The sequence below is a fragment of the Lonchura striata genome, chromosome 1 (genome assembly GCF_050655825.1).
Source record: "Lonchura striata isolate lonStrDom1 chromosome 1, ASM5065582v1, whole genome shotgun sequence".
NCBI lineage: Eukaryota > Metazoa > Chordata > Aves > Passeriformes > Estrildidae > Lonchura > Lonchura striata.
Genome location: NC_140703.1, coordinates 19,177,322 through 19,191,453, shown reverse-complemented (window position 1 = coordinate 19,191,453; position 14,132 = coordinate 19,177,322). Strand labels below are relative to the sequence as shown.

Below are 14,132 nucleotides of genomic sequence, written 5' to 3'. Positions count from 1 at the left end.
AGGGCAGGGAAGTCTTGCACCACATAATGACAAATCTATTTCCATCCTAGCTGTGTCAGCTGCATTTGTTTATTAAGTGGACTGCACTAGAAAATGCTGTTAAACAAAGTTTAATTTTAAACCAATTAGTTCAGAGATGGCTTCACTTATGTGCCCTGAAGTTCTCCCATTATATCTGGAATTATGGAATCATTAAGGCTGGAAAAGACTTCCAAGATCATCAGGTTTAACTTTTGACCAAATCCCACCATGCCCCTAAGCCATACTATGAAGTACCACACCAACATGATTTTTTACTATGTTGTTTTTTTCTCCACAGACTTATCCAAAGCTTGGTACTTAGAGCAGGAGCTGGAGGTTATGGATGGCTTCATTCCTTCCAACTCTTTATTTAATGTGGGAAAAAATGCCAGCAAATAAAAGGTCACAAGCCTGGGCTACAGGACTGAGTCTTGTCATCAGCTCAGCTGGGGGACCCTCTGTGGCAGTGACTGTCCTTGTCAGGACACTGCCCAGCTCCCCTCCATCCAGAGGGCTTTGGATGCACTGAGCAGATCCATGTTTTTCCAGCCCTTTGAAGGGCAGGGCTGTGGGGCCAGTCCAGGAGTTGCTTCCCCATGACAATAATATAGGGCAACATCCTTTAGGGCTTCAGAGGGACAGGAGGGGCAGGGTGCGTTTCATCCTGAGAAACATCGATGGAGACTGACATTCCTCACCTTGCCAGTGGGCCACCAGCACCACAAAAACTGCTCCTGGCTCCTCCAGATCTTCTCAATTTTATATTTATTGTATTTATTTCATATTTATTTACCCTATTTCCTCCCCTGCACTGCAAAAGTTCAGTGCAGTCATCAGGGGATGCTGAGGGTGACAGGGACCTGATTTACCTGCTCCAGTAATCCCTGCCAGTGACTTTCCTCATGTTTATGTATGTTCCCTCCTGGAAGGCGTTGCTGGTTAAATCCCCAAAAGCAGGCAAACACAGCTATCATGCAAAAGTGTTTCCTGACTTGGTGGACAAAAGATATCTTAATTTCCAGTTGCTGGGTAACATCAAATTATCAAACATCAAACTATTTTCACCCTCAGCGATCTCTTCAGGGCTCACCAGTTCACCATGGTTTCTGCTGCAGGGATGGAGACCTTGTTGGGGGAGCCTGCGGAAGCAAAAACAAAGTGAGAGGTTGAAGTACAGAGGACGTAACAGGAAAATGGCTCTGCAAGCCCTACGTGTGAATGCTGTTATGGTAAAATAATTATACCTGAGGGGACGCTTACAATCAACACCCTCCTTGCACTTACTAGAGGCACAAAGGCCTTGCAGAAAGAGGTAGGGGAAAGGACCTTAATGAAAATACTGGCAGCACAAACACAGGAAAGCGCCGAGCTCCCTGCTGCTCACCCTGCATTCCCCGAGAGCTGGAGGGGCAGAACAATGGTGTGTCCCTTCCTTCCCCTGCCCGGGCTGCGGGATGCTCCGGGGCAGCCCCAGCTGGGGTTTGCCTCCCAGGCTCCTCTGCACGGCCGCAGCCACAGCCACAGCCACGGCTCTGCTTCACTCCTGCCAGGCATCCCCCACGAAACCCAGCCTGCCTTCCTTCAGCCTTGATTTTCTCGCTGCGAAATGGAGATGTTGGAATCTCCCAGCCTTGCTCGGTGTCACCGTCCAGGCAACCGGCAACTGATCAGGGGTTCCTCGCTCTGCCCCAAAAGAAGCCATCGGGGAGTCTGCTGTGCTCTCATCAGACCCTGCCCATGAGTGCAGCAGCAGATGCAGAAATGGGAACATCCAATGTGCTCTGACATCTCTGAGAAGGCTCCAGGGAGAGCTCAGACCCCTTGCAGGGCCTAAAGGTGCTCCAGGAGAGCTGGAGAGGGACTGGGGACAAGGGATGGAGGGACAGGAGACAGGGAATGGCTTCCCACTGCCAGAGGGCAGGGGTGGATGGGATATTGGGAAGGGATTTTTCCCTGGGAGGATAGAGAGGCCCTGGCACAGAGCTGTGGCTGCCCCTGGATCCCTGGAAGTTTCCAAGGCCACGTCTGGGTCATCTGGACTGCTCAGGAAAGTGTTTCTCCAGCAAAGACTTCCCCCACTGTGAGCCTGGGAGGAGGGAAAAGGGTTTTTTTTCTGCCTACAGAAGGCACAGCACTTTTTCTTGGAGGAGGCTGGTGCTGAGTTTAAGGATGAATCAACCCATTCCTCTTGATCCCACTCTTGTAGGAAACTGCAGCATCTCCCTCACCATCCATCCCAACCAAAGACCAGAGCAGTGGCTCCTCTGAGGGTTTGCCTTGATGCCCTTCTGAGTTCCCAGCCTCGTATTTCCCTGCCAGGAAACAGAAATGTCCCTTCTGGAGGAATTTTCCCTTCCATAAGCACGTAACAAAATGCTTTCAGGATGTGGTGTGAAATCTCAAAAGTCAGCCCTTGTTTAGAGCTCAGCCAGGTCCTAAAGAAAGAGTTTAAGAAGGGAATCCCACACAGGGAGTGTCACCAGGGTCCAGGGGTTTTCAGGAGGGCTTCACAGCTGCATCCTTTGGAAGTGAAGCTGACTGGAAATGTGAGGAATGAGCACAGCAGAAATCCCTCCCATGTCAAAGGGAGATATTTAAAGTAGCTTTGAGCATTCACACACGGGAATGTTCTCACACAGGACAAAGAGCTTATAAATCTGAAACCAACCTTCCCTGTCCAAAATTGCATGTTTTCCTAAAGGCTGCATGGAAATTCATTGTCAGTTTCCTTCAGTGACTTTTCTTTGAAACTGCACGGCCCTTAGCAGCCAAAGTGCTGCTTTCAGGGGTCAAAGATGATCCTTCTGCTCATCTTTGCTATCCTCACAGCTGCTTGGAGGGGCTGGAGAGCAAATCCTTCCCCAGCCCTGCATCCTGGCATGATCCTGTGTCGGATTCAACCAGCCAAGTCACAGAAATATTCTGAAAATGTGCAAACTATTATCTTTTCAGAGGCATTTTCCTCAGCAAATGGACACTGTAGAGAACGGACTGGCTGGTGCTGGGAGCATCTGCAGGATTTCTGGAACCTTATGAGTTTGAAGAGTATTTCCTCTTGGTGCCAGAAAAAAAGATTTTTCCCTTGATCTCACAAAGGGCTGAACTCTTTCTGATGAAGTTAAAAGGCAATCCTTAGGCACAAAAGCAAGGATGTTTAAAGTTTGGCAAAGGCACCAGACTGTGTTACATGCCTTGGAATATCTGCATCTGTCCCGTCCCCTTCTGCACATCCACAACCAAGCCTGCATGAAAACATATCCTAAAGCTCTGCCGTGGACCCACAACCAGGCAGCAAATAAAATGCTCCCACAGGAGAGATTTTCATCAGGATTTAAGGCAATCACAGCTCTCTGATTCACTCTTGTGATTCTGAAATGTCTCCTGTCAGCAATGCTGGAAGGAGAAGCACTTGGCAAAAGGCTGCCAGGACAGCTGCCTGTACCTCAACCCTGCAGCTCCTCTGCTGTGCTGCTCATTGCTTGGGTCAGACTCTAAATTCTAATTTTTCATATCCAGTCTTTTCCTACTGCTGGCTGCAGCAGGATTATTTCTGCTTCTCTGAGGAGAAGAGCCAGCGACCTCTCAGCTTAATCTGCCTCAGTAAAGAGGAGTCTGGCATTTGGCTTGTGCTTGCTTGTTATTTTGACAGTACATCCCTTCCTTTTGCTCTGCTTGGATCAGTCTCTACTTCAGGGCTGGACCAAAAAAGTGGGAAATGGCCAATTTGCAGGGAAAAAATTGAATCCATTGCTGTCAGCCAAGTGTTTTGTCACCTTGCATCAAGAAGGGCAAAGGATTCACAGCCAGGACACAGCTGAGTTTTGGCCACAGTGCTGGGCAGGCCTGGGCATCCTTCTCATCCCAAATAACCTGTGCTGCTGCAGTGTCAGGAAAACCAGACCTGGGCATAGTGTAGATCCAGCAAAACACTCATCCTTCCCCAAAAATGCTGCAGCAGGGTGGCCTCAGTGTGGAGATCAGGTCCACCTGCACACTTGGGAGTTCAGGATCTAATGTAGGGCCAGGTGCAGGAGATAAAGAGGGTAGAAAAAATGAAGGGTGAGTTGGAAAGGTGGGGAGAAATCAGGAGGCTGCACAGCCCTGGCCTTTTTATCCATCTCTATCCACCCAAGTGGGAACACAACACATCCCTCCTGCCCCATCCCTGGAAGTGTTCAACGCCAGGCTGGACGGGGCTTGGAGCAACCTGAGACAGTGGAAAGGGGGGTTGGAATGCGACAATCCTGAAGTTCCCTTCCACCCCAGCCCATTCTGTGATTCCCAGGTGCTCGCTACTCTTTAGGGGCTCAGCATTCCCAACCCCCCCGGCACAGTGCCAAGGACTCCCCAACCCGGGGTTCCCCAACCTTTCCCTTGCCCCCCAAAACCAGAACCCTTGCGAGGTTTGCTCGCAGCCCAAGAGAAAAGAACTCCACACGGCTGGGTGCAGCTTCCTTTTCTTCTCCTCCTCCTCCTCTCGTCCCTCCGCTCCTCCCGCGCCGCCTGGGGCGGAGCCGCCCGGCCCAGCGCCCGCCCCGCTCCCGAGCCGAGCCGAGCCGAGCCGGGCTGCGGGGCCGGGGCCGTGCCAGCGCCGTCCCTGCGCCCTTCCCTGCCGGCCCTGGCACTGCCCTGCCGCCGGGGCCGGGCTGCCCTTCCGCGGGGCTCGGGAACCCGGCGGATTTCCCGGCGGCTGCAGGTAAAGGGGAGGGGAGGGCTGCGCTGGGGGCTCCCCGCATCCCCCGGGCTGCGGGGTGATGCTGAGCTGCTGCGGGTGGGACCGCTCTGCCGACTCGGTCTCACCCCCACCAGGTGCTCCGCTATCCGAAGCTGCGTTGCTTTGCCCCGAAAAGTGTTTCTTTTCCATGCCCAAAGGTGTTTCCTTGCCCCGTGTATCCCCTCCCCGCGGGTGGCTCGCCTGGCCGCCAGCATCCCGAGCGAAATTGGGGATGTGAGCGGGTGCTCCCGGCGCTGGGGGACGTGGGTGGGCACCCACCTGGGGAGAGGTCCCGGGGTGCCCCCTCTGGTCCCCGAGACCCCCAGAGTGTCCGGGTGTGGGTCTGGACGCGGATGTTCCCCTTCAGGCCCTGCTTGCTTAACAGGGAGCTCTTGGTTTTGATATAAAATGATGGCATCTGCAGTGTCCCGCCGTCCCAGGGCTTCACACCGCTGTTGTCCGGAGCTGCAAAATCCTGAGGCAGCAGAATCCCAAGAGGAATTTATTTATTTATTGTTGCTGGTCCAGCTGGAGGAGCGCTCGGTGCCCATCCGGCTCCCTGAGGATGCTCAGGGATGTCCTGCATGGCTCCTGGCGACATTCCCCAGCAGCAAAGCCTCTGTTAGAGACCCCAAATTTCCAGCGAGCGCTGAGCAGAGAGCATGAATAAAGGTGAATGTAAGAGGGTGTCACTTTCTCTCCATGCTTGGCAAATAAACTAATTCACAAAAAGAATAATTCAGGGAAAACGGGGGGTGGGGGTGGTGAGGCTGGGAATAATCTCGTTGCTGTTCTACTGAAACCCTCATCCACGTCCTGTCTGTTCCCCGCCCGGAAAACTGGGCATGGAGGAGTTGCAGTCGGTATGTGAGCCTTGCTCTGGAAGAGGGCTGCTGGAGCAATTCCTGGTGTGGAAGCTGTGAAATTTCACCCCTGGCGAGATGGAAATGGGGATTCTCCAGCCAGGAAAAACCTGGCTGTGTCAAACTGGCCGTGCTTTGGGATTTTAGGGCTGGGTCCTTACAGCCACTCTTGTGCGTAATCCTGTTGGTTTAAGGGTTATTTTGGGGCTGGAGAGGGATTAGGGATAGATGACAGGAACAGGCAGAGCCATGCTGCATGTGAAATTTAAAAAATAATGAATTACGGTTCTCTTTGCTGGCTCTTTGTCCTGTTGGGAAGGAGCCCATACAGATTTTTCTCCATTAGAAAGTTACACTGTACACAGAGAACGTTAAACCCAGGGTGCTGGAGTCTCCTCAGGATGCTCCAGCTGCCAGGAAAGTAGATTGCTGCTGATTAGCAAGTACAAGTCAGAGTGGTGCTGCTTCTTAAAGAGCTTTTTTGGGGTTTCGATCACCCAGCCCCATGCAGGATAACAGCCCTCTCCCTTCTTTCCCCCTTACAGATTGCCAGCTTACACTTGGCAGGTGTGGCCAGGGAAAAGCTGAGGTAAATGGATTTCCTGCCTTGCATTTTGTCTGGCATGTCCATTTTCCTCATCAGATTGCTATGGAAAATAGCCCATTAATTCATTAGCCAGCCTTTATCCACCTGAGCACTGATGCATCCTGACTCCTTAAAGCCTGTTATTTTAACATACTCTCCTCTGCCAAGCTTTGAAACATCTTCACGCTGATATCCCAGCAATGTGGAGCTGCAAAATATTTCTCTGTGATTGAGGAGGTGCTTCTTCAGAGGCAAGCTCTGCTTTGAGGGCAGGGTTAATTTTAGAGTGGGTGTCTCTGTCAAGCTGTACTTTTTTAATGAAATGAGTGTGTTCTGCTTGTTACACTTTTCCCTGCGATGAATTCAGCAAAGCACAACTGGTGTTTGTCTTGGAAGGAAAATGAGTCTTGGTCAGATCTATTGATTTGGTGTCAGGTTGTAGATTCAGAAACTGCTAGCTTGGAATTAATGATAAAGGGTTTGGTTTTTAGCAAGGCAATGAATTGCTTTATAAACCAGGGAGGTTATAACGAGACACAGAATCAGCTGCGATACCTTTACCCATTAACTGTGAACCCAGGTGTATTTGATCTCAAGTAACCGCCTTAAAATCATCACGCCAAAATCAGTATATTTAGGGGTGTCTTTTTGTGGGTTTTTAAATGGTTTTAACACGTGGGTTGGAGTAGCTCACAGGTGCAAGTGCTGTTGTAGGTGGAGGTTAAAGATGCAGGGAGCAGGTGGCTCCTTCACCCTGATTTGTGTTAGAGGCGCTTTGATGCTCACAGGTGGTGGAAGTTAGGTCTGGGTGCCCTTTAACCAGACACACCTGGGAGGAATATTGTCCTTTGACTTGCTCTGTGAGGCTTCTTGTGGGTGAAGATAAAAGGCAATGGCTGTACCTTTGAAATACTTCTGGTGCAGCTCTAGGCTTGTGTGGGAAGGTGGGGCTGGACGTGGAGGGGCACTTAGGACCCCTCCTGAAAGCAGCTTTCCTACAACCACAATGAGGTAGGAACACGCTTCCCTTGGAGTCTGCAGTGCTGGTTTTAAAGTCCCTTTTCCTGAGATGATGCACCCGCAGAGGTTGTGCTCCTATCCCTGCAATGCTTTGTGCCTTCACGCTGATATTTGTGGGGTGGTTTGGCTTGGAAGGGACATTAAAGCTCCTCCAGTTCCAACCCCTGTGATGAAGAGATGGGATCCACCTGGCAGCCACTTTGCTTCATTAGGCTGCAGCTGCTGCTAATTAGGCTCCAACGAGCTCAAATAGGGGTATTTCATCTTGTCCTGAACCCCAGTCCTGCTGCTGGTGTAGGGAGGCTGTGGCTGCTGTGGGGTAAGTGGTGTCTCACTTTCTCTATTCATTGCAGAGTGTTTGCTCAGGGCTCCCCAAAATCTTTGTTCTGGGCTGGGTGTGAGGCTGAACAGTCCCTTGTGCTCAGGAGAGGGCAGTGTCACACCAAGGAGCCCGTTCCTTGCCCGTGCTGAGGAGCAGAAGGAGCTGCCACCTCCTCCAGAGGGGTTCTGCGCCAGGGTGGGTTTAGGAGCCAGGCACCTCATCTTCCTCCCTTCTTCCCACATGAAATATTCCCCCTCCACCTCTGCTCTAGGTGCCTAACAGCCCTTTGCAGGAACATTCTGAGTATGATGCTGGGAAAAGGGATTTAAAAGACTTTATGGCAGTTGCTTTTACCTGCCAGCCCCTCTATAAATAGTGATTAGTTACAGCTATTTTAATGCATGTCTTGACTTTAACAAAAAAAAAAAAAAAAAAAATATGCTGCACATTGGTGTTTGGCTTTGCTGCTTTTTCCTCTTTAGCAAACCACTGTGTTCTCCCCACTTCCTACAGCAGTACCCACAGATACTGGCAGGACAACTGCCTGAATATTTGGTGCAGTAGTCTGTCATTGCTCAATAGCTTGACAAACAACAACAAAAAAGGTTTTTTTTTTCTATGTAATTAAATATTTGTAGAAGATTTCTGGCAAGGAGTAGTTTCAAGGTACAGAGTGTTTCCTTGAAGGGTGATCAAACAAGGAGCTTCTGGGGTGACAACTGGGAAGTTTTTGTGCCTGTGCCTCCATGCATTCCATGTTTCCACGTTTGGAATCCATTTCAGGTTGGGATTGAGCTCTGTTGTTTTTTTTGTTCTCCTGGTCCTTGGGTGGAATTGGTCCTGATGATGAAAAACGAAGATGAAACATGTTTCTTTTTGTGACTATTTTGTGTGTGTGTGACTCTTGATCTGGTTTAATTTCTTTTTTTCCCCTGCTGCATGAAGGGTGAACTGGAGATAGGAGAGGGGGGAAATTGCACCTTTCCTGGGGTGCTGCACAAGTCTGGGTACCAGCTCTGTCCCCATCTGTGCAGAGCCCTGCTGGTGGTTAATTTCTTCCTTGGAAAGAGCCTGGACTGGTTTTAGTGTAATTCCTTAGTCATGGCAGACTTGAACCCTCCTGCCCTCTCTGCACGCTGTCTGTGTTGGAGCCACACTTTCCATGAGGAGCTTGGGCTCCTGGATCCTGGAGGTGATGGACTGTAAGTTTATTCTCTTCCTGGCTTGGAATAGTCCGAAGAATCTGTTTCACTTTCAGAGTTTTGCCACGTGGTGCTGTGCCAGAGGAGCTTTTTCTCTCCCACTTTCTCCCTTAGCTGTTGGCTTGCCTTTATTTATTTATTTATTTTAAATCCTGCTGTTTCTCTTAAAATGCTGCTGCAAACTTGTAAAACCTTTTCATAAGATGTCTGGCCCCTGTGTTTTGCTTCCCTTTCCCTCCTCGCTGAGGTGAAATGAAACTTGTCCCTCCCCCAGCCCGAGGTGAAATGCACAGGGCAGAAATACTCTGGTCCTTGGCTGTTTTTAGCTGTGCTGAGTTTCAGGCTCACGTTTGCCCAGGGAAAGCGGTTTGTGTGTGACTGAAATAGTCCAAGGTGAAACCCAGAGTTTCCTCTAATAGGTATTTTTGGGTGTAGCCTTTAAAAAATGTAATGGACTGGCTGTACCCTTCAACATCCACGTGTTCTCCTGAGCCACTCTAGGAGATTATATTTGGGCCACTTAGCTGGTATTGATGAATCTCTTGAGCTGACAGTCACCTAATCATAAATCAAGTCAAAAATCACATCAGTGTTCTGCAGAATTGCAGCAAAACAAAATGCATTACATTTTCTGACTTGGAGCAGTTGGGAATTGGCACCTGACTTGATGCTCAGGGTGTTCCACAAGATTCTTGGGAAGCAGAGCTAATCCCGAGCAGGGCACTTAAGAGCTTGGAGAGGATTTGAGGCTCAAGTCTGGCTTGCTGTCCTGTGAAATTGCCCTGGACCTTGCCAGAAGGGAGGTACCTGTCCCTTGAGGTGGGTATCCCTCTGTGTGACCCCATCTCAGCCCCCTGTGCTGACTGCAGGGCTCTTGTCAGAGTACAACCTTGGGGAATGGGGACAAAACTGGGATCTATATCCCCAGTGCTTCCTCAAGGGGCAGGACAGGGCTGGGGGCTTCCCAGGTTACAGCTTAAACCCAGTCCCTGGGACAAATAGAGAGGGCTTAGGTTTGTTTACAGGGATTTACCACCATGCTGAGGGCACTTGGAGATATTTGGGTGGATTTTGTTGTCTGGATTGGCTTTTTTTTTTTTTTTTTTTTTTTTTTGCCAAGTGGTAATTAATGCTTTCCTTGGGATTAACATATTTCCTGCATGTCCCAGCTGCTGGTGTAGGAAAGAGTTATCCAACCCCTTGACCTTTCTCAGAGGAAGAAAAGGCTCTTTTGGAGAAGGTGGAAAGTGTTCAAAGCCAGGGTGTCTCTCTCTTCCCAACTACTTTGAGCAACCTGGGCTAGTGGAAGGTGTCCCTGCCCATAGAAAAAGATGACTTTTAAGACCCCTTCCAACCCAAACCCTTCTGTGATGGTTCTGTAATTCTCCTTTCTTGCATGAAGCAGCCCTGTAAAGAAATTATTCCTCAAGGCTGTCAGGTAGGTGATGGTTTTTTAGGCAGTTTCCTGATTAGCAGTGATTGTTTGCAGGTATTATGGGAGTTTTGGTATCCATCTGCCTACTAATTATTCAGGAATCTTGTCAGAGAGAGTTGAAACTGTCAGTCAATCCTGCTGCAGTTTGAAACCCAGCAAAGAGGCAGCTCCTGAGTCCCGTTTTGAGTTTCCAGGAGTGATTTGCTCTGTTTCTCTCAAGCATTTTGGGCTTGGATTTCTCCATCGATGGTTGATCTTAGAGATCTGCACAGAAATAGTGCCTGAACAGTCCTTGAGATCTGTGCATTTGGGGTATTTGGGGGCCCTGGAGTTCATCAAGCCAAGAGGTGAGATGAGACCTTCTCAAACACCTATTTTTAGATGTGTTACTGTTCATGTGCAAATTACGTGCATCATCAAGGATTGCTCTGCACGTGGGACACTAGATTTCTAATCCCTGTTTCCCAGCTCTTAGATACCAAAATGCCTGCCAAAAATACAAATATTGCTGTCTCCTTTTTCCCTGTGCCCTGGAGCTGGGGACTGGGAGCTCCCACACTACTTGCTGTGCTGCATTTGATGCTTTGTGAATACAGAGTGGTGGCAGGCTCTTGGTTTTGGGGTGATTTCCCCTCCCTGCATGGGCTTTGGCATTGCTTGGTGGTGGCTGACAGCTTGCAAGATCATCTCCTGCTTTCCTGATCCTGGAGGCAGGATTTGCTTTCAGAATGAAGCAGCTCAGTTCCTCTTTAGCTGTGAGTTAATCACCCAAAGGCAGAGTGCTTGCAGCCCTCATTAAAAGCCTGATTTAAAGTGCAAGGTTGACAGCAAGGCTGGAGATACTTTTCCTTATAACAACTGCTCCCTAATCTGTCTCCTCTGCGTAGGGACGTGTTTGTTTTGGGGTGTTTTTGATTTGCATCTCCAGGCTGCTGCTCTGGGGGAGCTGTGTGCTAAAGGAATGTGGTGTGAGGCAGCTGTAGATGTTGAGATGTCACTGTGGTGGGAGTGAGCGTGCTCTGGTGTGCCCGATGCTGGCAGGGACAGCCCTTTGTGCCTCACAAGGTCACTCGGCTGTGTGTTCCCAAAACACAAACCCTGCCAGGGCTCCTGGGACAGCTCTGCCTTGCCAAGAGAAATAAAGCTGCCCGTGGGATTCCAGGGATGCAGCTGCTGGCCCTGAAAGCCAGGACGGGATGTAGGAGGGGATTGTCCTTCCCTGGCTGCGTACCTGGGCAGGTTCCAGCTCCAAACCTTGTCCTGTGCTTTGCTGAGCCTCAGGAGCTGCAGGGAATCGTTCTGCAGGGGTTCTGTGAAGGGAATCTCTGCCTTTGGTGATGCTGGTGCCCTGTCCAGTGTCACCTGGGGTGGGGGATGGCTCCTTTGGGTGGTACCTGCTGGTGAGAGGTGTGAGGAGGGAGGTTGGCTTGTTCATAGCAAGATTGGCTTGGACCTGGGCTGGAAAGCCCTCCTGGGGCTGATCTGGTTGATGTCATGAACGGCCCAGTGTCACAGTGGGCATGTGGCTCAGGAGGGAAGCCTGGGGGCTTGCTGGGAAGCTCTAACCCGGTGCCCAGACTTTCAGAGCTGTCCTGTATTGAGCAGGTACAGATCCACTTCTAACAGCACAATAAGCTTAATTTTTTGAGTCCTCTGTGTTTCTGAAAGGGTCAGCTCACTCTGTTGAACCCCTTCTGTCATGAGAGTCCTTAGATCCAAATTCCTGGGGTAATTGGTTATGTTGAGCTGTATTGGACCCGTGAGGAAATCACTTTGCTCTCTTGGCTTCTTCTCTCCCAGCTCAGAGGAAATAATGGCTTTTTCCTCATTTCCCTGAACCTTGCAGCTCCTCTGCAGGGCTCCCTGGAGGGACAGCTCTGAAGGCCTGGCTTGAAGCCTGCTCTGCTCCTCTCATGGAGCAGTTTGGGGGCTGGATGTGGAGCTGTGGAGGGACCAGGGGCAGATGAGGCCAAAGGGGTCAAAAACCCCAATGTGCCTGCTCCAGTTTCTGCACCTTCCCAGGCATTTTGTGCCTCCCCTTATCTGAGCTGATATTTGCAGTGCTGATAAGAGAGGGTCTGTAACAAGTGTGCTGTGCCACAGATAAAACCTGCAGTGCGTAAGAGCTGTTCCAGCTCGGGCTTATCAGCACTATTAAACCTGAATATCAGCAGGCCTTCAGGGATGAGGCTGCTCTGGCTCCCTTAGCACAGAACATCCAAGCAGGAATTGTGCTGGGCGTGCTGCTGCTCTGTAAGTCCCCCTCCAATGTTGTTTTTTTTTTTTCTATTTTTTAACTTAAATTTTGGGATCTAGGTTTGTGAACTGAAAGGTTTCAGATCCAATTCTGGGATCTGGGTTTGTGGGTCCGAAAGGCAGCTGCCTGGTGGTTGTGTTGGGGGTATTGAGGCTGGTGGCTGCTCTCAGATGGATTGGACAGGCTGATTGGAGGTGCTCCATCTCCAAAAAGAGTTGGAGATGTGGCACCTGGGGACATGGTTTAGTGCTGGTTGGACTGGTTGGACTTGAAGGTCTTGGAGGTATTTTCCAAACTTAAGTTTGCTGTGAGTTAAATTTAGGGATTCTTGCATCTCTCCAGGCTGCTCTTTGCTCAGAGGAAGAAATCCTGGAGTTTTTGTGAACACCAGTGCAGGGATTTCCTGCATCACCTTGGTGCTCCTTCAAGGCTCTGACCTCTGTAGGGTTGGGAAAATATTGTATTGAAGCTGCCAAAGGGTGAAGTGGTGGAGAAGTGATTGGTCTTGGACACTTGCAGGGATCCAGGGCCAGCCACAGCTTCTCTGGCCACCCAGTGCCGGGGGGCCTGCCCACCCTCCCAGGGAACAATTCCTTCCCAAAATCCCATCCATCCCTGCCCTCTGGCAGTGGGAAGACATTCCCTGTGTCCTGTCCCTCTTAAAGCCACGCTCCAGGCTTTAGGCTGCCTGAGATGGGCTTAATCCAAGGAAAACCAGCCTGGCTGGAGCTGTTGGAGGAGATGGGTTTGGACAAAAGTGGGAGCAAATGCTGGTTGCTATTCCCTGCTGCTGTGCCCAAGGTCAGCCTGACTGTGCAGCTCCCAAATTGTTCCCAATTTTTGCAGCCAGCAGTTGCTGCTGCTCAGCTGTGTGAGCAGCTAATGGGGTTTATCAGCCTCTGGTGCTTCTGCCTAGGCTCTGTCAGAGCAACCTAAACCCAAAAAGCCAGAGCTGAAGGAAGTGGGAGCAGCAGTTCCTGGGGCTATGCAATTCCAATGGCTGACCTAGCAAAGCCATCTGATTTCTCCCAGACTTGCTCTGCTGATTATTTCTGGTTTGACTGTAAAACTGGGGAGAAGGAGCATCCTTGGTGCTTCTTACAGCTCCATCCCCTCAGGCTTGAGGCTCTGACAGATTTCCCTGGTTTAAAAACCACAGTCAGGAAAAACAAAGCAGCTTTTGGAGGGAAGAGGTTGCAGGGGCTTCAAATCTCCTTTTAACATGGAGAGCTGCAAAGTGGATCCCTGACCCAATTCCTCCTTTTTAGGAGGGGTTTGCTGGAAACTTCAAGCTGGAAGTGAAATACAACTTTGGGCAGCCTGGAGTGTCTTCTCCTGCTTGCTTTTCTCTGGCCACCTTAAAACTTATTGCTGTGTTTCAGCATTGCCTGAAGCTTATGAGATATTCTGTCCCCAGACTGGCCACATTTAGTGACTGATCCCATATGTTTGATTCTGAAAGGCTGTTAAATTTTTGCTTGTTTTTATGTTTTTGAGTGGGGTTTTTTTTCTGTGAAGGAATGTATGAAATAAATACTGCCTAAAAGACTTGTGGCTCTCAGCTCTTGCACAGGGCTGTGAGGAAAACCCTGTTCTGTCTCATGCCCCATCAGGTTTAATGCTTGCTAAATGGCAGAGCTGTCGAGAACAAGCACTGGAGCTAGTATTAGAAAAATAAATATTGCTGCAAGTGGCTGAGCTTGGAAATAAAT

General features: G+C 50.0%; 1 protein-coding gene across 12 annotated transcripts in view; it reads left to right on the top strand.

The window, feature by feature from the left end:
* The first annotated feature begins 4,574 nt into the window (after positions 1–4,574).
* The window catches only part of GDPD5 (glycerophosphodiester phosphodiesterase domain containing 5), a 107,711-nt gene continuing 98,153 nt past the window's right edge, over positions 4,575–14,132 (top strand). For 11 of the 12 annotated variants that reach the window (XM_085590656.1, XM_077781198.2, XM_021550212.3 and 8 more), the window contains exon 1: positions 4,575–4,717. The gene's annotated coding sequence lies outside the window, so the exon portion shown is untranslated. Of the gene's footprint in view, positions 4,718–4,782; positions 8,310–14,132 lie in introns of those variants that run through there. The other variant, XM_085590687.1, reaches the window with a different exon arrangement.